At 42.1% G+C, this 25,327-nt stretch overlaps 1 protein-coding gene across 4 annotated transcripts in view; it reads left to right on the top strand.

Annotated features, from left to right (window-relative positions):
• Nucleotides 1-25,327, top strand: part of HTR2C (5-hydroxytryptamine receptor 2C) — a 266,502-nt gene that overhangs the window by 182,701 nt on the left and 58,474 nt on the right. For all 4 annotated transcript variants that reach the window (XM_017737609.1, XM_017737612.1, XM_008636162.2 and 1 more), the window contains one exon: nt 8,423-8,846. The gene's annotated coding sequence lies outside the window, so the exon portion shown is untranslated. The remainder of the gene's footprint in view (nt 1-8,422; nt 8,847-25,327) is intronic.

The raw sequence follows: 25,327 nt of genomic DNA, 5'->3' as shown, positions 1-25,327 counted from the left end.
TTTGTGCTGTCCCTGCAAGTCTTGGCTATAACCAGTTTAGGAGGGTTTTTAGTTCCCAAATTGGTGATCAAAACTTTGCTGGCAGTTGTGGTTGCTTGGTTCTTAGTCCTGTGGCACAGGTAATGAGGGACTGCAGCGTTTTGGCTGCCCCACAGGACATGTATTTCCATCAGTTTTAAATACTATTCAATAGTACTGACCTTGCAGGAACGGTATTTTCTAGAGGAAACTCAAATATTAAGTCTTCGTAATTTTCACTGTAAATCACTTTGGAACCTTGCATTAAAAGGGAAACACCCTCTTAAGATATTTATTTACCAACTGTAGTTATAAAAATAATGTCCTAATCTAAAAAAATTTAAAATACTAATAAATGGGAAATCCACAGAGAACCTCTTAACATCTAAAACCAAGCCAGCCCAGTGACTCAGATATTATTGATTGTTATTGCTTGGTGTTCTTAAAGAACCCTCCCTGAGTCTTTTTTCAAAGACTAATAACTAATTTCAATAAGCTGCACTTTTCCCATCCTAGGTAGGCTAGGTATTAAAGCTGACAGTGCAAAGTGTAACCTCCCAGGCATTAAACATTAAATGGGCATTTTGTGAAGGCAGTGGCTGTAACAGAGGCCCTGGTGTGTGTATCTTCCCCTCCTTATGAGCACTTGGCAGATTATTTTGGTGAGTCCCCTGTGAAGGGACAGAAAAAAGCACACCCCTCTGGCTCAGAAAAAAATTCACTTGTGACATCATTCCTAAACTGTTGTCTTAACTTCAACCCAAATGTTTCATGCTGATAGCAATCCCACTTCCTTCATTTTGCATATATTCAGAATCAGCACCTCATATGATGTCTGCAGCTTGGCCAGTGCTTGTCATTCTGTGAAGACAGTGAGCTGACATGGAACTCATTCTTCACAGTGATACTTTCTGCAGGATCAGCTCTCTTTTTGCTGCCTGTACTGCTGTCACCCAGGATTAAAAGCTGTAGGTACCCCAGGGCTGCAGCGTGGGCTTTCAGTGGCTTGGATGAGAACTGCACAGATGCATCAGAACAGCATGGGCAGTGACTTCTGGGAAGATCATGAAAAACTAAAGTCTGGCTAATGGACCCCAGTTCCTCTCCCTTCCCTTTTGGCAGTCGTTCATGGTAACACAGAGTGAGTACAAAGCCTGGCGCCAAGACAAAACGTTAGTGATTTGTGCTGTAAGTGTTCCTAAAGGCAAGAGGGATCTTTAAGGGCTTCCCTGGACTGATTCCTGTTTGAACTAAAGCCAGAGCTTAAGCCAGACTTTGCAGAACTGCAGCTTCTTGCCCCATGGCCATGGCACTGGGGAACTGTGGTCTCAGACCAGCTTTGTCACAGGCTCTGGGCTGAGCTGGGCACATGAGGACGCTGCCAGAGGGTGTGTGGGGTGTTTGGCCAGCTCAGCCCTGAGCAGGGGCAGTGCTTTCCTAGGTGGAAAGACAACCTGGTGTGGAGTTGAATCTTGCTGAGCATCTGGACCCTCTTGGGACCAGCATGGCTTATGTTTGTGATGCTGAGTAAAACTGACGTGACAAATTCTACCTCACAAACAGCACACAGAGAGTCTTCCCACTTTGGCAAGGGGGTCAGTGGGATCCAGTGAAAAACAGAGACTGAAGGAGTGGGTGTTTGAGCCTTGTGATGAGCTGAGATGATGTACCTGACATCCTGCTCAGCCCAGGCGCTTCTCCTATTTTGGATAAGACCCCTTTGCTCCTGTGAACTGGTTATGTGGGGGTGCTGGACTACGTTTCCTGTCCCATCTGCTTTGGTTCTGATGAGCATTAAGTTTTGAAGCTGCTCTGTGCTCTTTCTTGTTGATGGCATCCTTCAAATCTGTTCCATCTCCAGGGAATGTGAAGTTTTGGGGGAGGGGGCGAGGCTTGTTGGTGGTTGTGTTTGCGTTGGTTTTGTCTTTTTAACTTAAACCTTGTATGTCTATCTGAAATAAAAATGTTTGAAATACACCCCTTCAGAATTAAAATGACATTGCATAGTTCCTATATTAAGATTTAAACCCTTCATAATATCTCAAGTTCACATTTCCTATTAACATGTAAAGAAAGCTACAACCCAGGGAATTCTCTGGCCAAACACATGAATTATCCTTACTTGCGAACCACTTTAGTTCATAAAAGCAGCAGCTATCATCAATACCTTCTTAGGTAAAGGTGAGGTGAGGTCTTTCCTAATCTTTGGTTCATATTATGATTAGCCACAATTGGCTCAAGTCACTAATTATGTAGATAATTTTCTTCATGTGATGACTTTTTTAAATGCAAGCTCAATGGTTGCTTTTGTAGCCAGTGCACCTATTAAAATACTCTTTTTCTGCATTGTAAATTGAATTCCAGCTTTGATTCAAAAGCAGTTTAACATAAGTTGGAGGTAAAATTAATTATCTAAACAGTAAGAAATGTAAGAAATATGGGAAAATGTAGTTGCTAACATGGTGTGCTATTAGCATAAAAATATTTGAAGTTTCTGTAGTGCCACAAGCTGTGGTAACTGTTACCAGGCAATCAGAATTATTTTTTTTGGGGGGGGGAAAGATTAACAGGTAACTAGGATTAGACAATAGGGTGAAAAAAAGTTACTTAAATGGAAATATTTTGGTTGCAGTCAGTGGCTCCTAGGTCAAACTCCTATTTAGATCATCCTTCTTGTTTGCATTGTGTTTCCTCTAATATTTTCTGCTCTTTGAATACCTAAGTTGGGTTTCACATGCATTGTTTTGGAGATGAAGCAGGGACATGACATTGCTGTCGCTCTTCCTGGCTCCAGAGCAGCAGGATCCCTTCCCTCTGCCCACCCCAGTCCCAGGGCTGGGCTGCTGTGTGGTTCATGAGCTGAGTATCTGCTCTGGGAGAAGGGAGAAGACATCCCCTGCACTGCACCAATGCAAACACCTTTGCATTCGGCTCTATTTTCAAGGGACAATTTTTTCTCTGTTACAGACAAGGATCAAGGCTAAGGGCACTTAGGCCACTTCTCTGTTGGCCTCAGGGTACAAAAGTGTCAGGTCAGAAAGCAGCTCCTGGCTTTGTAAAACGCGGGCAGTCCAGCCGAACGTCAGTGACGAGGAAGGGACGGCGTCCTCTGCACTGAGGCATCACAGGAGAGGAAGTTTGTCTCCTGTTATTTAAGAAATCCACTCCCTTTCTTATGCAAAGCATATAGGAACAGTAACAGGAAGCATCATTAACCTTCCTCTCATTTGGGGAGGAACTGCTTGACTGCACTAAAATTATTATGAGTGATATACTGGATGTAGAACAGGAATGCTAATTGGAAATTGAGTCAGAAGAGAGGTGTCTGAGGGACAGAGCAAAAGGTGATGCTGGCATATGTTTCATTCTCTGTGCAAAGGACTGCAGGAAAAAGGAGAATGACAGAGGGCAAAGCTGAAGCCATGAAGAATTGCTGTGTGTTTAATGTGTTTGCTGCACCCTACCTTGTTGGCAAAGACCCTGCTCCTACAAAGCCAGTGCCAAACTTCCATGAAATGAAAATTCTAGTGTGGTGGAGAATATCATTGCTGGCTTTTTCTGGCTGTAAAAATCGTGCACTCTTTGCTTTGCTCTATTTCTTTTTCTTTCCTAAGAGTGTTCTAGAACACCTAAATATCCAATATTGTCTATGCTGACTCTTTAGCGGGGAAAGAGCAACGTGCTCATGCCTTGGGGCTTTGGGTGTCACCTGCTGAATGGTAGAACAGATTGAAGTTAGATAGATGGCAGTTTTGAAAATCCTCTCTTGGTCTGTGCTACTCTGAGTTGTTTGGTGTCCACTGGAGAACATGCAGTTTCATGTCAAAACTGTGTTCTTTCTCATCAAAAGATCAAAATGAGAATTAATCTTCTGCCCTCTTGTGATTGTGTCTCTGCGTGTTGCTCTTTTGTGGGGTGTTGACTTGGGGTTTTGTGGTGGGCTGTTTATTTCTACATCAGCAAGTAGCTGTTGGTTATGAGTTAGATTTTAAATCAGGCCCCCAGAGATATACAGTTATCTTCTTACATGCCATGAAGCGGCCATGAAGCCATTCAAAGGAAAACTGTAAGCCATTCTCTGCAAAATACCAAGTTTCTTTTGCTTTAGTCAGTAACATTCAGAATTAATGAAACTGGGTTTAAATATTAGTTTTCTTCTATTTTTTTTGGTGTTTTCTTTTGTTGGTTTTTTTTGTTTGTTTGTTTCTATTTGCTGGTTCCCAGTTCCATCCCATTTAAGCAGTTCCAAGGTAAGGGGCAAACACAGCCTATGTCCCCACCTCTACTTTGTCCCTCAAACCAAAGAAAAATGTGTCCAATACAGTTTCTGTGTTGTGATAAAAATGCAACTACAGTCTATGCTTGCCTAATTTCAGAGATTAGAACAAACAGAAGAGATGTTTTTACCCTTTTGTGGACTAAGAGAGAAAAAATCTTGCAGCTGACTGTGAGGTTTATAACCTGTGCAGGTCCCGTATGCTCTGGGATGTGTGGGATACCCTTTGGTGTTCTTGGATTTATTTAGTCCAAGGGGAACCCGTGGATGGGATTCAGGCTTTGTGTCCCTCATACGAGGAATAAGTCTTTGTCTTAAATAGGATTGTAACTCTCTTGTGTGAAAAGAATAGTGTGAAGTCAGCACAGGTGACTTTTCTTCCTAAAGCCATATAAATCTCCATGAGGCTCCTTTGTCACACCCGGTGGCCTCAGGGAGGGAGTCCTGAAGAAACTGACCTTCAAACAGAAATAAAAATGAGATGAAAAAGTTGAGTAAAACACTCTTCTGTGCTTTAGTCAGAGCAGTTCAAAACTGAGTTAAGTTTTCAAAATTTGGTATTTTTTTTATTTTTTGAAAGATAATTCTGAGTAGTTGTGTGGCAGCGTTGACTATAGTGCTAAACTCAGCCTGCAATACACTGAAAAATATATTAATAATGGTACAGAATTGTAAATGCCCTAACATTATTCTTCTACTGCACTGGCTTGAAACACTTACACTTATCAATGCAGCAGCAACTTAATTCTTAATTAAAATCACTAAGCAAGTGCAGATTATATTTAATTTAAATATGTGTTGACTTTGTTTAAGCTTTCAAAATAGATTAGACTTTGAACAGCAAAACTGCTAATATCTGAATGATAATTTTACTTCCGAGCCCAATCAAGAAGCTTATCAGGAATAGAGCTAAGAAGTTGCTGTGTTTGAGGCAATACTTTATTAAAGTATGTACAGAGGGCCTTTAAAAATGAGCACTCTCCAGTAAAGAAAAGTTTTGTTGCATCTGATAGTATTTTAAAATCTTGCATTGTCTCTGTTATTTGGGAGTTGCAGTTCTTCCCATGGCCCTAAGTACAACTGCAAAAAATATACAATGAACCAAAGACAGACAAAAACATACCAACCTGCTAATCCACTTGCTTTTCAAGGCTAAGCATGTTAAATTAAAGCCCATGATGATCCCAGTTGATTTAACTGGTCAACACATATAAAGTTGAGCATGTATGTAGATGTTTTCTGAGTAGAAATATAAACCTCACACAAAGAAAATTTTCACAGTTTTAAGGGCATTCCTCTCTGTAAAGAAGTTATTTGCATTAAAATATTCCCCACAGGAGTATTAGGTAACCCAGAACATCCTTTGGCACAGCATTTTCTCCAATATGGCTCAGCCACAGTACCACACCACCAAGGCTTTTTCAAGGACCAGCTCAAACTCTTGGCTTCTCATTCCTGTTCTCCTCTAAGTCACTTTTATTCCCTGCTATACCCTTTCATTTTGAGAAACAGTTTCTCTACTGCATTTATCTGTCACATGCCTAAAGGCTGTCAGATCCTGAAAGGTTTAGGATGATTTAATGTAACTTGTAGGTTTAATTTTGCAAAAATGCTCATGTTGCCCAAATAACACAATATCTACGAAATCTTTCAGGACTGAATTTGAACGTTCTGGAAGTCTGTTGGCAGTGCCTCACATTTTTCATTGTGGCAAAAAGTGCTCCTGAGATTGACAGGCTCTTTGTGCATTTCATGTTTCAACTATCCTTACAGTCTTCCCTTGGTTTTTACTCTGTATTGTGAAGTCTGTAAGAGCTGAAAGATCGTTTCTGCTTTTTTCTTTATAATGCTATGAAACACTATGTGAATTATTTTAGATTGTGTTTCCTGTCTAATTGTACATTGCTGTTTAGGTTGGAATAGAGCATGTGTTTAATTTTTCCTTGCCCTCATTACATTTCATTCCCTGCTTCACGCATCGCCTGTCCTGTTAGTCCATAAATCTGATCTATTCTAATCACTGTAAATTCTCTCTTTCTCCTAGCTGTGTGTCACCAGCAACACTAGTCACTTTGGAAATTGCTTTCCTGAGAGGTCATTTTATAAAAGATAAAGGAGGAGGCATTGTGCAGTGCTGGTGGGGCTTCTCACTCGTCTAAGCCTCAGAGCAGCTGCTGCAGTCCATCCTCTGTTCATAGGCTCATCTCAGCCGCTGTCACAAGCTGAGAGAGTCACCAAGGGGAGTGCCTTGGGCCTCAGACTGTAGCATGGCAAAGTCTTCACTGGGGTTTGTTATCTGTATGCAGTATAAATTACACCATATTGAGTGGCCTGGTAAAGGAGAGTTACCAGTTCAGAGTCACTTCTTTCGTAAAAACGACTTTTTAAAGACAGAGGTTTTGTGGTACTTAAAACCAGACTGTTGCAGAGCCAAGAACCTGCATTGGATGGTCCATCACAGGATCCCCTTATTCAAGAATACATTGTGCAACTCTTCTGTGCCTCCTGCTTGGCTTCCTCTTCCCTTTGAAGAGCACTGATGGGTTGATATTTGGTATATTGATGTGATAGTAGGTCTGTGGGTTAGCTGAGATCGGTTACATCAGTAATTTTCCCATTTTCCATGCTTGTAGATGTCAGTGCCTCCCCTATGCTCTCGTTTCTGTGCTGGTCCTGCTTTGGGGCTTGTTTTGTGGGGCAGACACTGTGCTGCAGCCAGCACACATCTGCTCATGGCCTTCCTTGTGCCGCTGCTGCTTTTCCTGCTCCTTCCCCCTCTCATTTAGCACTTCTGTGCTGTGCTAGGTATCACAGGAGACTCCTGGGAAGAGATTTCGACCTTTCTTGGACTCCTGCACAGCCTCTGCATGGAGGCTTCCCTGGTGCTGCTCTGGGGTCTGTGTGAGTGCATAGGGGTAACTGGGGAGTTTTGCCATTTTATTTTCTCGGGCTGTGCAGTAGAGATGTTTTGGAGCACGAGCTGTTCAGTTCCTCAAAGTGTCAGGCTTTTCCCTGCCTGACACTGCTCCCATGCTGGATTACTCCACTTGCCAGTGATGCTGTGTTCCATGATATGGGTAGTGGCTCGTGGCTGCAATCCACTCTTGCAGAAGGATGCCATCCATTGCCTTGGATAAATGAGTTTAAGATTCATGAATGGAAAGAACATGAGGAAATTTAAATACTAGTATTTATTTTTCCTGAATCCCTCCACCTCGTTTTTTATTTCCTTCTGATATTTCACATAATCAGGGAGAATTAAGTGGGAATGGGAGCATGCCAATTTTTGGTGTGATTACTGAAGGGCAGTTTCCACAGCCATGTGACACTACTACAGCAAAATTCAATTAGGATGTTTCATAGAGGCTTTAAGTGATTAATGTATTTATTTGATTTTTGTATGCTTTAGTAGCTTTTTAATGACCTTTTGAATGCTTCTGGTTTTTGATTGACTCATATTACTTGCTTTTGTAGCCCAGGGGTGCTGCTACATCATGTGTCATGCTATTCTGGCTTTTTTCAGTCCACTGGTGACTGCTGAAGGTATAAATTCTCCCTGTTGCACAGAAATATGCCAATGTATTCCCTTCTGCTAATTTTTCAGATGTGCTACTTTAATTAACAAAGCTAACAAACAATGCTTAGGGATCTGATTGCTGAAAAGCTCTGGTAGCAGATTAAACCTTCCTGTGCAGAGCTGGTTTATTGTGTTTGCAGAGGAGCCATTCAAACCAGTGCAAGTTTGCATCAGTGGAACCCAGAGAAGAAATTCAGTGATAAACCAGACTAAATAAACAAGTGAAGTAGAGTGGAGGAGAGTGGTTTGAGCTCTTGCTGGTGTTTGTGTGATGAAAGCTGCTTGCATTTGAAGATGTTAATTATGGGCAGTTTTTCCTTGGTGTTGTGAGGTTTGAATTACTCAGAACTATGTTTAATGATAAAATACTAAAACCAGAACAAATTCTGAGTTAGCCACAGCTGACCAAGCTGTCCAATTAATAGGATTTTGTCTAATGGACTAATTGAATTCGGATGTTTCAAACGTACTCTAGAAAAGCCACAGACATTTAAATTTCAAGGATAAATGTTTTTCATTCATCTCTCTCTCTCCATCTCTCTTTCTCAAAGGTCTCCCTGGCATGTTTGAGTCTCCTCCCCAGTGAGCAGTTCAGCCCAGTGCCATCCACAGGTTCAGAGTGCTTTGAGAAGAGCCCCCTGAATTCCTGCTAGGAGGGCCCTGAGTCACAGGCACAGCAAACCTGCCCAGCTCATCACCGTACACAGGCCTCAAATCTCCTTTGGAGCAGCTACCAGAGGGGCTGAACTTCCCTGTTTCCTGCTGTGCTGTCCAGATCCTGTTCCATGTCAGCAAAGGCTGGTGGAAACCTGCATCTCAGTGGTTCCACGTGAGCGTGAGATCCTCTCCCTGCTCACCCACGACCTCTCCCTGCTCCAGCCCCTGCCAGCAGAGCTGCATCACCACCCACCAGATGTGCAAGTGGCTGCAAAGAGCTTCCCTCCCTGAGCACAGGTGCTCTCTTTCAAGAAAAAAGTAAGTGTTGCTCAGTAAGTGCTGGGCAAATGTATTGCTGCATGTTCAGATAAAGAAACTGCTGCTCCCTGGGGGTGGGCAAGGGGGCCTGGCAGTGACTGGGTTGGGAAAGTGCCAGTTCCAGCCCACTGCTCTTAATCTGCCTGGCAAGGCAGCTCTCCCAGATGAGGTCAGATGTGGTGAAGCCAAAATTCTCTTTAGGAAGCTTTACTTGGTTTAAAATGCTTTGTTATCAAATACTGCTTCTGACTTCTAACTTTTAACTAGCCTCACTTCACCTCTGTCTTTATTTTAAATTCAGTGGTGCTTTATACAAAGTGTTCTCATCAGCCAAGCCGCTGCTGGGTTCGTACACAAAGTAGTTTAGTGTTCATCTGTCTCATTTCTTTACTGTCCAAGATGAATCTCAGGGGACTGAAGCTCTGAACCAAGTGGCTTCAGGCTATTCATCTGGAAAACAGAGCCACTTAGACCTTTGTAAAGAAAATAATTTAGTAATCAGTGCAAGAGACCAATCTCTAAGCCAACCCATTTGGAAAAATTGCCAGTGTAGTAACTATAGACATTTTATGACAATACTGATTAGATCCTTCCATTATTGCCAGAAGTTCTTCTTCCCTGCAGCTTCAAGACTGAGTTGGTTTTGCACCAGCTTCTATGGTCCTGTGCATTAGAAATGCTTTGTAATTTGAGATTGATGCTGCAGAGCTGGGTGTTGAGCTGCTGACCAATGCAGATGAAACCATTGGGAAGTGAGGAAGTCACTGCTGCCTTTCCAGCTCTGGAGCAGGGAAGGACCCTGGTCTCTGCTCTCTTGTACAAAGGGGAAGAAGGGGCCAGTTAAGGGGTGTTTGCCTGCACCCCCTGCCTGCCAGCCCACAAAATCCACAGCACACCCCAGGCTCAGGTGTCTCTGGGAACACACCAGTGCCAGTGGGATGGCACTGGTCTCCTAGCCTGCCCTCTGGGGGTGCCAGTTCAGGGCATTCTCCCCCAAGCACAGAAGGTTCTCACTCTCTTGTGCACTATCAGTGGATCAGTGCCCCTGTGCATTCTGCTAATCAGATACGCATAGCAACTCTTACAACTTTTATCTAATCTCATACTTCAGGCCCTTACCTTAGAGTTTTATCCCATTCTCTTTGCAAATGAGAAGGTACTTGTGGTGCTGAACATGTTTAACAGTGTTGTTTCTGTACCTTCCACCCAGCAAGGTCCCACAGTGCTGGATATTGGCCAAACACAAAAGATACTGCTGTCCATTTTGAAAATCTTTCTGGCAAGCACAAAGTTTGGGTGAAATACAGCATAAAATAAAGTGAAGGGGAGACTGGTCTGTAGCTATAATGTTAATGCAAGGTTTTGGCTGTGTGCTTTTTAGCTTTGCTTTTGTTTTGATTGCCCATGCTTTATAATATTTTGAAAGCCTAAGGATTAGGGTAAAGGATGGAGTTCCTGTACCTGTGCTAGTGAGATACTCACTGCTCCCTCTCAACAGTTACATGCCATTTAGGGAAAATTTCTGCAGAGGTTTGCTATCCTGATGTTTTCTCTGTGGGCTGCTACATGGAAAAAACGTGGGGCAAAACTTCCCACAAAGTGGGAGCAGGGGGACAGGTAGCATGGCTCTCCCATTTCAAACTCAGGGGATCTCCAGGCACCACTTCCCCCAGCAGTTCACAGCAAGGCAGTCCAGACAGCACTCAGATCAAATCTACTGTTGTGCCATCTTAGCTCCACACGGTAAAGGTTACTGCCCAGTTCAATTAAATACATGGAAAAATAAAAGAAGGAGCAGAAGTGATGTGCCTTGAGGCACAGAAGGCACAGAGGCCTTTATGGTGCCTTTCACAGGCTCAATTACATTGCTGGCAACTATTTTCAGCATTGTTTTTGAGCAATGTTAGTGAGGAGGGAGCAGAAAGAAAATAATTCTGAATTGATGTGCCCTAAAGGCTCATCTAGAAGATTTTCACTAGCTTCATAAAAGCTCTGTACACTTAATCTAAAAAGATATAGGAAAGTGTTTTATCTCCTTTGCATGGCCTTGTCTTCCAGCCTCTTGATTTTTATTGTGCTATCATTGTCCCTTAAAATTCAGAGAAGTGTTTTGAAGCTTACACACTATAAAATTGGTAGCTATGGATCTTGAAGGATGTTTTGGGCAGCACTTCAGCAGAAAGACAAGGTCTGTACACAAGGTCAGGACCCCAGGGATGTCTCACTGGTGACTGGAGACTCGTGAAGTCTCAGTCTGCTGCAGCACATCCTCCTCTAATGGGTGGGAATGATTTGTTGGGATTTGACCAAAAATTAATGATAAAATAACTTTCTGGTGGGAAAACAGAAAAGCTTTAGCATCACCAACCCATTACTGCTTGTGGATTTTAACAGTGAAGAATTGTACTTTTGGAGAGAATAACTATTTCCATGAAAAATCCGTGGTTGCTGTCCAGCAGTAAAAACACTGTGAAGAACCACACAAGTTGTTTCTGGGGGAAGCATTTCTCAGTGGCAGCTGCAGGAGGATTGCTTTGTGCTTTTCTCAGGAGAGAAAACACCCGTGTGCTCCACGTGGTCATCGACAGGATTCACCACCTGCCCTGCTCATCACCTGGTGGGTGGAGGTGGGGATGTCCTGCTGTCAGTGTTCAGAGACCAAGAGGAGGGGAAGCCAACTCCAGCTGGATTTTATACAGAGCTATTTGTTTCCAAAAGTGCCAGCAGATTTAAATTACTGCTGCAGTTGTCAACAAGTTCCCCCTGCATATTCTGTAATGATTAAGGTCCTTGGAGGTTTTGGATTGCTTATGTTTCTCAGTGTAGCTGCAGATTGTGAACATAAGGGTTGCATCAAGTAATTTAAATAATTAATTGAACGGCAGAGGTTCCTTTCCTTCTGTGCACTTTGGGTAGGAACATTGCTGCTGACTCCACATTTGAATCACAGAATATTCTGAGTTGGAAGGGACCCACAAGGATCATCGAGCCCAGCCCTTAAGTGAATGGCCATACAGGGATTGAACCTTGATGTTGGTGTTTATTAGCACCAGGCTCTGGCCAAGTGAGCTGTGCCTCTGTCCTCTTGCTACTGAAAAGGATAACCTGCTCAGGTAGCTAAATGTTAGCTCAAAACTTGCCAGCCTTTGCACTTGACACACAGTTGCTCTCAGAAGCAGCTGGTGCCTTGCTGCTACCAGTGCCAGAGTGTTATGTTTGATGACTTAATCAACGTGTTATCCTATTAGGAACCATTTGTGGATACGAATACAGATGCAGGATGATAATTCTTGTAATTTAAAATAAAAAGTTTATTTCCTCAAATTCAAAACATGCCCATGATGCAACAGCCCATGTCCTATTCCCCATTTGCTCTGAAGTCAAGCCTAGGCAGGTTGTGCACCTTGTCTGAGCAATGCAGGGCAGTGATTTTGCTCTTATTTGATCGAGTAATTCAGAGCATCGAGAAGGTTCAGATTGATAATATGCCCAGAGTTTACAGAGCTTTATTTCTAAAAGAGAGAGAAAAGGGTGAGTCCTTCTGCTCCATTACAAAGACTGTTGCTTTTTATGCTCAGCAGAGATGTGCTTGTTTATTTTTCCCCCCTCGAATTAACTGAAACTCTTTACTGCTGCATTGAATTAAAAGCTTCTTCTCCCTATATTTTTATAATATTGCAGAAAGCCATTATCTGGTACATTCCAGAAGAGACTTTTCATCCAGATTTACAATTTATCTCCTGCTGTTCTTGCTTCTAGCTGGTGTTAGACACTTCAACAGATCCAATATATTCCGGTTTTTTGGGCAATGTAAAAAGGTACATTTAACATTATTGACCTTTGATTTGGGAGTGGATGTGGGTTAGGTTACATCTTATATTTTCTTTCTAAAGGGATTGCAATTTTTCCTTTTTGCAAAAATTCAGTTGCAGCAAAGTGAAGGTCAGCTTTTCATGTATCGTGACCTTTTATTGCTTGGGCTTCCTTCTAACCTTGTTCTCTGTGATCTTATGTGGCTGCAATTTCATTGTGCTCAGTGTGTGTGGGACCAAACCCAGGACTATTATGCTTATTCTGAAGACCTTGAGAGCAGGCTTGCTTTGCATGTCTCAAGAGAGTTAACGGTTGATTTTGAATCCTGCAGGTACAGTTTAAGCATTAATTTAGCTGCTAGACTGCTGTAAAGCTTCAGCATTAATCAGGAGATAAGCAGTAATCCTGTCTTTCACAAACTTTTGTAAGTTTACAAAATTATAGAGCTTTCTCTTGCAAGGAAGTTTCTTGATCTTGTTAACAAGGAAAACAAGAAGCTTAAAGCTGACAAAAACACGGTGTTGTTGTTTGGATTTGGTGTGGTTTTTGTTGTTTTTTGGTTTTTTGTTTTTTTTTTTTTAATTTCTAGGCTCTCATCATAGCATGCTTCCTCAGTTTGCAGGCAAGGACATGAAATATATCTCATCCACAACAGAAGATTTGCCCCAGCCACTGCTGGGGAGACTCAGTGTTCTCAGACAGTCACATTCCTTATCTCCTTTCTTTTCTCCCTAGCATCTTCCTGACTTGGAGTGCCCAATTGCATCTTAATTGGCTTCTTTCTTTTAACTGACCGTCTCTCCTTCTGAATGGCAGTCAGTGCTGACCTGCTTTCTCTGCTGGAGGTGCATATTATTGTAGCTCGTTTGAGACAAGCTGTTAAAAAAAAAAGGAAAGAAATCCTAATTTATCTGGCTTGTGGGTAAGCTGAATCTTAAATCTTCAATTTGCTTCACAACTCCCTTTAATGAGCAGGTGGGGGCACCTACCTATTTTCTTAAGCTTAGCAACTCTAATGTATCCCATATGAACAGGGATGTAAATGTTTTTTCTAACATCCACTTTTCTCTGCTGCTTTTAACACTTCATGGACAGGTAAATGAGTAATTTTAAGTGCAATTGTGTGATTGTCACCTGTGATCATGTAGCAGAGGTCACCTAAGGCTGTGTTTTAAGCTGAAGCCAGAGTATGCTCTCTGTACCTTGAGAGATGTTTCGTTCAGCTCATTGCTTAGCAGACCTTTCCAGAGGCTTTTCCTGGTTTATTCTTAGCTTCTCCTGACACCCACAAATGACTGCAGGAAGATGGGTTATCTGCATTGCATAACAGCTGTCAGCAAGGAGGGCTCCTTCCCTTCCTTGGGCCGATACCAGCAGCAGAACAGCTGACCCTCGCCCGCATTTATTCCGAGGGATGACGCTGACTCACGGTGCTCTGGAAACTTGTGGGGGATTCTTCCGTAAAAGCAGCAATATATTAATGTCATCCAGGAAAAAAAACCCCAGCTTCTGCTCCTGTGAGTTATTTCTGTCCATTTGGCAATCTGCTCTCTTCCTCAGTTAAACACCACGTCTCCCTGGTGTTCCAGCAGATTCGTTGCTGCTCAGAACAGGTATGGAATAAAAACTTCGGTGTTAAAGATGCGTGACCCCACAAAAGGACTTAGGTGCTTATGGAGATGGCTGCTGCAATCTATGCTTAAAAACACTGATTTTATAACTGGTACTTTGAGCAGCCTAGAGAGGCTGGGGGCATATTCTGGCCTCTTCCTGGGTTTAGGAGACTCTTTGAGTGTCTTCAGGGCTCATGCCTTGCCATTCTACATGGTAGGAGGAGACATTAGGACATCCTACTTGATGCCAAAGCACCTGACATCTTCAAGAGGAATGACATTAGAAAGCAGCCTGCTATAATAGGAAAGTAGTAAAGGCATTATTTTCAGACCTTGTAAAATGTCCTTAGGTTGGCATTGTGAAAATATGAGGTGATTATCTGCAGTGATTTTCACACAGTGATTTTGGCTTTGTACTGCCACTCAGCAGAGAAGTGCTAAGGGCCCAAGCCAGGTCAAGCATATTGTCACTGTGGCCTGGTCAGAGACCATCACAGACCAGAGATTTGGCTGAAATTGTGCAGATAAAATAGCAGTATTTATGTAACTATCCATCACCCACCACCGTTCTTTGGCTCACTCTCAGGCCAGTGAGGTTTTCTTATCAAAATCCTTGTTACTGCTGTTGTGTTTTAGTAGGAAGGTAGGACTCCTGAGCTAGGGACAGACAACTTCCTACAACATCTGCCATGAGAAGAACACCGGTACTGAAAGTAAAGAGTGCTCAGTACTTGTGTTTAATATCCTGCTCAGTGCCCTTTTTAAGAGAGCTGAAAGTGCTAATGGACAGGGTAGTCTGTGAAAGGATATGTGCTTTTAATCAGCTTCCCAATAGTAAGATAATAAAAGCAATAATCCTTTCAGGATTCTGCTTCTGTGATCTCTATCTGTATTTTCCAAGGTCACTAAAGGAGTAAGTAGAAGGGAAGATAAAGTATGATAAGCTTCCAAGGAGTGGAATTGTAGAGAAGTGAAAACATCCTGCCCACCAGATTGTTCTGCTTCCAACTCATAGTGAGGGAGTCAAACCACAAAGAGAACAGACTGAGTGGTTTCGCAGGGCACAGGTCACAACAAATTTCCAGTGTAGCATGAGCTTCATCTTGTGCTCCCAAGCACTATTTGATGCATTTAGACTGAGAATTGGGACTTTTTCTTCTTAACAAACTATTTATCTTGGAGGAAGGGAGGAAATTATTTTTATAGCTGATGGGTCTGATTTGGTTTGGCTTCAATGAGTTTTCTTAGTTTCTTTGAAACCACAACAGAAAACACCCCACTTACCCCCAAAAAACTATCACTCCCAAAAACTGTCATCTGCTGCAGGTAAAAAAAAAACAAACCTACCAACCACTTTTTTAAACCAAATTTTTAAAATAATAGGATGGATTCAGTAGGAAAAAGTTGTCATTTAAATACCCAAAGTTGTTTCTGTTCTCATCTGTGGTGAACTCTACCCCTCAGTAGCAGACATCCATTTTCCCTTGACTTCATTAGGCTCTGTAAACAAGAACCAAATCAGACTCCTTTCAGCGGTGCCCAGTGACAGGACAAAGGGCCATGGGCATGAACTGAAACACAGGAAATTCCATCAGAATAGAAGGGAAAAGTTGAGAGTGAGAGTGACAGAGCACTGGAACAGGCTGCCTGAGAGGTTGTGGAGTCTCCTTCTGAGAGATTCAAAACCTGCCTGGATGCACTCCTGTGCAACTTGCTCTGGGTGAACCCACCTGAGCAGGGTGGTTGGACTAGATGATCTCCAGAGGTCCCTCCCAACACTAGCCAGTCTGTGATTTTGTGACCAAGCAGCAAATTTCATTCTCCTGCACAGAAAATGCACTGTATTTTTGTCTAGGCTTTGATTGTCCTTTCTTTAATATTGGTATAAGTAGAACAGGCAAGTTTTGTCCTGGAATACTAATTAATTATTTACTGTAGATGTTTTGGTTAATGAAAAGATGTAGCAAGGTCCCAGCTGGTAGTATATTGATTTTGATTGCCAAAGCACAGGACTGCCATTACAGCAGAACTCTTGTCCACACCTGAGTTCTGTTCCTAGTCCAGTTCACGTGGAGCTCTGCAGGCAGTTCTGGCTCCGTTGGTGGAAGGACTCCCCATGGTGGACAGGGTGTGCAGGAGGACAGCGTTGATCCACGGAGCTGTGTGTGTGCAGAGCTGATGGAGAAATGAAGAGCAGTGGTAATAGATTATGGGATTAAACAGTACTTTCACATGCCAGAAGAAATCTTGGGATCTAATTGGAACTTTTCACGTCAAATAGACTACAAAATTTAATCCTTTATGGTTCCAATCTGGGAACTTTTTATTTTGAGGTCCTGGCCATGCACATTTTCTCTCTAGAGCATTACTGTCTGTGTTAAAGCCCAGTTTTATTGCATGCTATGGCACAGTAATGATTTTTTTTTTGGTGTACCATGCTGAGAACATCCAAGCCAAATTGTTGACAGTCTTAATGTGTTTTGGAGCAAATGCATTTCCTGAGGTACAATGTGTTCCACCTCATCCTTCAATTAATATATCAGTTCTTCTGCCTCTGGCAGAGATGCTTAGGCTTATGTCTCTTGGTTGCTGCTTTTAATTTGAATTCAGTTATGGGCATTGAATAAACTGTCTCAGACATCCCAATTGCTTTAAATTCCCAATTGCTTTAAAATCCCAATTGCTCTGATGGTCCATGAACCATCAGACTGTTTTCAGATATTCACATTGAATGCTGAAATTCAGGCATTTAGCTTAGACTGTGCCAGGCAGCTGTAGGGTATTCTACAGGGCAGCAAGGGTATTCAAATTACATTGTAGTTGAATAAGATGAGTTGAGTTCCTCTGCTCAATTAACTGCTGAGCATTTAGCTGCTCTTAAAAGGAAGGGTCCTGTTCAGGTTTCCCCACCCTGCCTTCACTCATGGCTCCATGGTTCCAGCACCAGTTTTTGCCTTCACTGAATCCATTAGTGACTATTTCAACTCATTAATTAGCTGAGATATTTCCCAGATGAGAAAAAGAATAAAATGAAGGCAGAAAAAAACCTGGGCTAGTGAGCTGATACAGCTCATTCCAAAGTGCTGAATTTCAGGCATGAAGAATAGCCAGTCCAAAACATGCCCAAAGTCATGTTTTCTCTTAGGTGTCTGATGGAACAGCATCGAAGCATGAAAGTTCTGTGAAATACAGTCATAATTATCTTAATTTTATCATCTCCCTTTATTTTCTGTCTTTCTGTTACTGCTTCTAGTCTGACAAGCAGAGTGCTTATCAAAGAGTTCTAGTTTGATAGAAGGGTGTGCTTTGCTCTCGTGGCTGAGCTAAAAGCTTGAAAACCTCAAGTGCTCACAGTCCAGACTTTCTGGATAAGAATCCAGGGTTGAACCCCGCTGGGCTATAGTGTCTGCTCTACTGCTTCTCCCAGGTTTTATTTCCAAGGTAGCAGGTCTTGATTTATCTGCTTGTAAATGGAACATAAGTGCGTTTGTGTTGTACAGACACTGTGTGACTGAAAGGTTGTCTGAGAGCCTGAGATAATAGAGAGGCTGTGTAAGAACTTGTAATGAAGGAGTCCTGCTAAATTAGCTGTTAGGTTTCTGTAAAAGTTTTCCTGTGAAGGTATACCAATACATTGGTGTTATAAATATACTTCAAAATATAGTCAGGTGAACTGGCTCACCTAAAGAAAGAACATGTCTAAAATGTCATTCTGTATTCTCTGTATCTAACACAAGCTGATTTCTAAGAAGCAAAGCCAAAGGGAACCCAGGGGTGGTGTTCTCCATTTTGCTCTTTCTTTCCCATCTGTCTTGACAGCTTGCATGGCTCCTGCCACTGGCCAGGTATGGAAGTAGAAAGTTGGCTGTGTTAGTCACAGGACACCTTTAAGCCTGGCTTAAAGCAAGACTTGCTGAGGATTTTGGGGGGAGGCTTCTTCACCATGTCCCTGCACCTGCTGTGCATTTCACCAGAGTTGCCCTGGCCCTGTTGGATAGGTCCTGAGGCTGGTGAGTATACATCAGTGTCATTAAGATGTGGAGCTGAGGTGATTAGTCATGCTGATTTACAGCAATGACTAATGGTTGGTGAACTTCTGGGTGCAATCTGAATTTTGGGGAAAGCTGTTTTCTCTGTGACACTTCCCTGGTTTTGCATATGATTGAAAGAGAGAGGCCTTTTATCTGTAGGTGAAGCAATTTTGGCTGCCCTCTGACAGCTTCTCACAAGGATGCTGGAACTTGAGACAAACATGAATCAATTGGCTTCTGAGAAAAATTCTGAGAACTGGCTCTCTGCCACTCTGCTTGGAAATGGGACAAAAGTAATGTCATTGCTCCATTCTCTTTCACTTTGCTGAATTTTTTCTAGCCAAAATCCTCAGGCTAGGAAAACAGTCCATGAAACCAAAAAGAACCTCAGCAATGTGTTTTTGTTGTCAATAATGACGGGATTTGGGGTGACTGAAAAACCCAAAGCACTTGGCTTTCCCTGGTGAACTGAAGCAGAGAAATATGGATTGAACAGTCAAGTGCTAATCTGTGAAGAGCAAGTGGTGTGATTTTGCCTCGGGAGGAAATGATGGTGGGGTGTGAGTGAGGCACAGCAGGGAACAGGGATGGAGACTCCGGAACCAACAGCGCGAGCGGCTCCTGCTCACACCGAGGAGCTTCATTCCCCATTATGGCACTCCCCCAGAACCTCCTCACCTGGGAAACCTGGGCAGGTGGGAAGGTGTTGCTTCGAAGGTGTGGTTTCAGGTTATTTAGTCTGCATGTGTGAAAGAGAGGAAGAGGTAAGGGCAGGTGACAAATGTGGCAGGAGCCATTTGGGAAAACACTCCCCAGTGGTTTTAAGGCTGGGACCACACCTGTGGACAGGCAAGGTTATGATTTGTCAGAGAGGAAGATAATTTACTTTCAGTGATACAAACACACTTTTAAAAAGTTCTCAGAATCTAATTAAGAAAGCTTGTACAATCAGCACTGGAGCTGGTGGGACACCTGGTGCAGGGTCCCACCTTCTGGGCTCTAATGCCCAAGCTGCGACATTCCCATCTCCGGAGTTAACCTCTGGCAGTTGAAGGTCTGTGCATCTTTCAGCACCTTAAATTTTTTCTAATTTATTTACAGGATTAATATGCTCATATTTCATAGCATTTTTGAAGATACAAAACCAGGCTGGTTTCGGTGTTATCTCTGGAATTTAAAAATGCATTTCTGAGATTTTCCAGGGTCTTTTATACTCAATAAAGCATTTTTTTTCCCATTCTTGTTTAATTAATTTTGGATTAAAAGGATATCTCTACAATGAAGTATGTTCTTGACAGTTTAAAATCACTTATTAATAATATATTTGGGCCTTGAACAGAGATTAAATTTTATTATATTATTTACTTTTAGGCAGCTTAAAATTTTTAATTGTGAGAAAATTCTGCCTTGAGTAACTAAGTCTATGATTCTAAATGTAACTGATTAACTGATCTCATGAATAATTAGTGGAATTGGAAATCAGATAAATGCTGATCATTAGCATGTGGTTTCAGATTGTGAATGTAAGAAAATATGAATGGGAAGAGGATGCTGGAAGTGTATCTGTCAGTAATTAATAATTAGAGAGGGTAAAAGTAATTTATTCAAGATTTTAGATGGCCTTAGCTGACACTATTCGATTTTTTCCCCCAGTGAAACAGTGCTAAGGAAAGATTTCCATTGTTATAAAGTAAAAGTGGGTGTCATCAAAACTTCTCTGAGGACCATGAAAATATCAAATAAACTTAGATGAATCAGTAACTTGTATTGAATAAGAAAGAATAAATTTATCTTATTGATTATTCTCTGGATTTTTGTCTGGGATTTTGGGGATTGCATTGTAGAGCTGGTGAGAGCAAGATGAGGCAAATGAATTGAAACACAGCAAAAATGGAAGGAAAGTTTGTCCCACCCACGTCAGAGAAGAAACCTCAAACCAGCATTCATTTCTCTTAGTTTGGTATCTCAAGTACAGCACACACTGTGGTTGTGTAGCTGCTGGATATGAGCTGTTGTTAGATGCTGCTACACTTCACCTGCAGGGTTTTCTTCAGCTTGTTTGAGGGCAGCTGGTTGTCTGTGAAGGGTTGGCTGTTGATGTGGCTTCTGATCCTCATTTCTAAACCTGAAAATGTATGAAGTACTTCCTTCATCTCACTCTTCTGTGCAGCAGAATTACCTCAAGGCTAAGCTCTCTCTCTGTCCTTAACTCATGAACCCTTTGTTATATTTTCTCTCTCCTGTCCAGCTGTGGAGGGGAGAGATAGAGAGGCTGTGGAGGGTGTCTGGCATCCAGCCAGGGCCAACCCACTACAGCTTGATCTGTGAAGTGCAGGAATGACAGGATCCATCACATTGTTGCCTGGCAGGGCAGAAAGGCCTGTGCTGCAGAAATATCTGTGAATGTTACATGAAACACCAGAAGAAATCCCATTGCTATAATGATTTTTAAAGTGTTGGATCTGTGAGAAACTCCCTGCAAACCAGCACCTCTGCAGTTTTTACAGTGCCTCTTTCCCACACATTGCTGTGCCTTAGACAGCAGAGAAGGATGTTGCTCTCATCTGCTTGGAAACTTCTCACCTGCTCCTGGCAGCGGGGCCCAGGTGTTTCACATGTGTCCTCCCCACCCTCTCTGGACTCCTAAAAGGTTTTACCTGCGCAGTGATTATTCTGTTCTCTGACCTGTGTTTTGGTGAGCAAGCAGAGCTTTTGTGCATATGGAAGAACTGAGCTTTAGGTGCCAAAACAAGCTGAATGAATGCACTGCAGTGTCTGAGCCCAAGCTGGAGGTGAGGGATTGCAGGGTGTTGAGGTGACAACTCAGTAAGGCATCCTGAAAGTCCTTGAAAAAAGGTGTCAGAGCTACCATTGACTTAAGATCTGTGGGAAGCTGTTTTTAGCTCTTGCTCATAATGTTAGTATAAGCTACAGATGGCTGAATTTTTTGTCCTCTGCTTTGTATCTAGTATGCAATGAGTTATTTCCTCAGCCTGTAGTGAGCAGTGTGCTGTCACTGCAATGATTCATTTGTTCACTATTGTTCTCTACACAATTTGTCAACCCAAAACCAAATTTAAGAAAATGCCCAGTATGTTTACAGGGTGGGAAAAATACTCAATAATGAAACGAGCTCTGTAGATAATTAGAGATTGTGGTCAGGGCCATGGGTAATACATTATGGAAATGGCCAGTTCTGTAAATGTGTGGGTAAAATTCAGAAGTACTGAAAAGTAAATTAACAAATAATAATGGTCTAACTGTTCAATTGGCCCCAAGGTAGCCCCTAAATCTCTGTGAGCAAATGTTTATGAGCAGAATTAGCCCATTTGGCTCTACAGTCTATGTGTACTTGCTTCCATTTGCAGTAAATATGCACAAACCCCTCTACATTACCACATTATACGTGCAAATCCACACCCTGTGTCTGTAGGCTGTTTGGTGATGCATAGTGTACCTTGGTGTAGAGGCCAAACTTCAAACTATTTCTTGAAAAGGGGACCCAACAAGTGAACTACAAAGCAGTGCTCAAGTTCCACAGTTCTGGTTTTGAAAAGCAAAGTCCCATCTCTCTCCTTTCGATACCTACTTGCTTTTTCAGTACCCTTGTAGCAAAACTGGAAGTGTTTGGAGAAACCCAGAGCATGTTTCCTTCTTTAAGGCTTTTCTTTTTTTTAATTGGTCCTTTTAAGAGTAACTAAATACATAATAATATGCTTTCAATAGTCCTCTGATAGAAATTTTTCTTTTGCCTTTCTTGCAAGGTAGGTGGCCTTTGTCACGTTTTTCAACATACTCAAGAAAAAAAGTATTCACAAGGTTTCAGAAATCTGAAGCAATGTGGGTTTTCATTTTGTTACTTCCTTCCTGCTCCCATCCTATCTGAAAATCAAGAGAGAGATGAAAAAAACCCACACCTTCCAATTTCAGAAATTTATTGTGTAGATACCAGAAAAGGGACCCTAGCAGGTCATGATTTTCTTCATGTGATTCACACAAGTCAGTTTCCCTGGCTGAGTGTTTCTTGAGGATGATCTCCCTGTAGCAGAAAAATCTCAATTATTGCTTTCAGCAGAGGTTAAACAAGTTGCCATCTTGAGCAGCTTGGAAGTAGTAAACTGTTCTGAGCTGAGCTCAGCTCCAGGCACGCATCCCACGCGAGGCTCTGGCCCTGGATGCACGCAAACTGTGAGCTGTATTCTTTATGCTCCAGGGATTATTACATTAAGAAACATTTCTCTTTGTACAAAAACTTTGTGATTGATATGTGCCAAAATGACACATGGATTGTCACATTTTTGGGGCTCTGGCATGTTCTGTTTGCCAGGGAAAGCATCACTTACAGGCAGAGTGACAGCCTGTGCACCTTGGGAACCAGTGTGTGTAATCCCAGTGCTACCACAGAAAGACAGCCCCAAATCAGTGCAGGTTAAATAAACTTTTGGAAAGTTTGGAGGACTCTTAGTTGAACCATAACTAACAGCAACACATTGAAAAAAAAACTTACCAGGTAATTATTAGAGAACAATAACACTGTTAGGCTGATTGGGCTATGCACCAAAGGGCTGTCAATCATGGTTGTTATGAAAAGCAGAGCATTTAGAGGCTGTCAGTCATACCTGTTTGTAAAATCCGAAGGACTTCAGAAATTGTTACGCTTGAATTTACCAACTGCAGAAATAACAAAAGCACCAGAGTCTCAGGCAGACTGATACTGCAGTTTATGTAGAAGCTCTTGCGTAAGTTTATGCCTTTATTCAACTGAAAATATCTTATGGCACTGGGAATTTGGGAAGGTTTATTTTTTCAGCTAGCTCCTTTATGGCACTGATTGTTTGCTGGGGTTTTTTTAAGGCTGCTTAAGTGTGTCAAATCTCATAACAAAAAGTAACTTCCGTTACATTCCTTTGCTGTGAGGCAAAAAATGTCTGAATTAGTATCCAAATAGCAGAGAGCTGGTGCTGGAGCCCTTCAGTTTCCTGAGCAGGTTCACACATTACTGCATATCCAAAACACTGTAGCAAATACTAGCTGGGGAATTTAAAAGGATTCTGGAAATCTTTAACATGGAGGAACTCACCCATAAATGTTGTGGGAAGTAACCTGACAAACACCTGTGTATAGGAGAAATGTTCCTGAAGGATGTCTGGACTTCAGGCGGCTCTCTTGAAAGCTGTTTATTGCATAGGCGAAGTTACAGCAGCTCAGGGAGTGGGTATCCAGAGCCAGCCCCACAGCTGCCAGCTCCAGCTGTGGGCATACCTGAAGCCCCTTTCTGTTCAAGTTACAAAGCATTTTATACTTTTCTTTGCAGAGTATCTTAATACGTAACAACCAATAAGCTCCATACACAATACCTTTACATTTGCCTACAGCCTATCATAGCTACTACCATCACCATATTATAGTCATTATTATCCAATCACAAGAGTAAGTAAGTTACAATTTAAGCTTACAGTGGAAAATTCTCAGACCTCTCTTCTTCTTGCTACATCGACATTTCTTGTTTGCCTGTGATATCTCTCTTTTTGGTAAAGACATGTTTTCTATTTACTTATGCTCTTCTTGAGACTTATTTACTTGGTGAAAAACATGTCTTTGTTTGTAGCCACATACCTTTCTCCTAATCATAAAAATCTCCTTCCAACTCATCTCTAACCTTTGCCTTCTCAGTTATTCAGTGATCAGTGTTTCAGCAAAACATCTTTTACTCTCTATCAAAACTTGCTTCCATTTCTATCCCATCCTCAGTTTCTACATTCAGAGATCTTTCTGCCAAGCCTACATACCTGTGAAACTTTCTTACCAAACTTTCATCCTCTCCAGCACCTGTGGAACCTTTACTTTAGAGAAAAGTGTTGAATGTACATAGCCATGTGATTTAAACCAGAAGTAGAAGTTAGTTGTTTGTCTGTGTGCGTGTGCTTATTGTCCTTTCCCTTCCCTCCCCTCCCCAATTCAAATTGTGGAGCTTTTGTGAGGAAAGAGCTTTCTGAAGATACATTTCTGCACTTGAACATCTGTACTGTGCATCACCCCACTGTGCCCTGGATTTGTAAGTCATCTCATTTTATAGCTGAGGCCAGGTGCAAGCATGTGTCTGTGTGTTCAGTGTTTACAGCACTGCTTGAACACCTGTTTCTTACTGAATAAATCATGGGTTCCTACTACTATGAAAGGTTTCCATCAAGGAATCAGCGTAGTTTCAGTTTATCTCAGAACCCCTAGGGCTTTCAGCCGGTTTCTTGCTGTTCTGGGCCCTGCAGGAGCCCCAGCATGAATAACTGTGGCATTAAACAGTACCTAGGCGTGAAGTTTTCTATTTCTTTTTTCTCATTTTGGGAGATCTGTGTTGCCAGACCCAGCATCAGGAGCTGAGTACTGATACCTTCCACCCTTGCCAGCAGTTATTTTATTGCAGTGATGACCTTGGTGTCCTTCTATTGGGCACTTTATTAATCCTGGAGGCAGTGAAGGAGGAGAATGGGGAGAAGTCACAGCTCATGGCTTGACTGTCTTAAACAGATGTAGAAAGGAAAGGGAAAGGAAAAGAGATAACCTGCCCAAAGCCATCGAGTGAGCTGATGGCAGACCCAGAGGTAGGAACTGCATCTCTCTAACATTCAGAGGTGGACGTGGCCCACAGCACCTCCCTGGTGCAATGTCCACAGAGCACCATCCTGCCAAAGCAGGAGCTGCACTCACACAATGGGTAGTTAATTCAGTGAGTTATTAATGCAAATGTTAATAATTAAACTGAAGTGGTTAATGAGTTTCTAGAGAAAAGATCAAATTATACTCTTCAGATGCGGAGTTAGAATTTTGCCTAATTAGAAGAAATATGTTTTTCCCGTGAGGGGCAGTTGCTGAAGTGACAGTTTGGAGTCTGTTGTGACAGCATTTGCAGAGATGGGTGCCAGCCAAAGAACAGAGCTTTTTTAGTATCTCTGATAGCATAGTAGTTTCTTTGGGAGGCATAATTATGTTGCATTTTTTGCACAGTTCATTAGGGACAGAAAAACAA

The sequence above is a fragment of the Corvus brachyrhynchos genome, unplaced genomic scaffold (genome assembly GCF_000691975.1).
Source record: "Corvus brachyrhynchos isolate BGI_N302 unplaced genomic scaffold, ASM69197v1 scaffold346, whole genome shotgun sequence".
NCBI classification, from domain to species: Eukaryota; Metazoa; Chordata; class Aves; order Passeriformes; family Corvidae; genus Corvus; species Corvus brachyrhynchos.
This window is presented reverse-complemented; position numbering and strand designations above follow the sequence as displayed.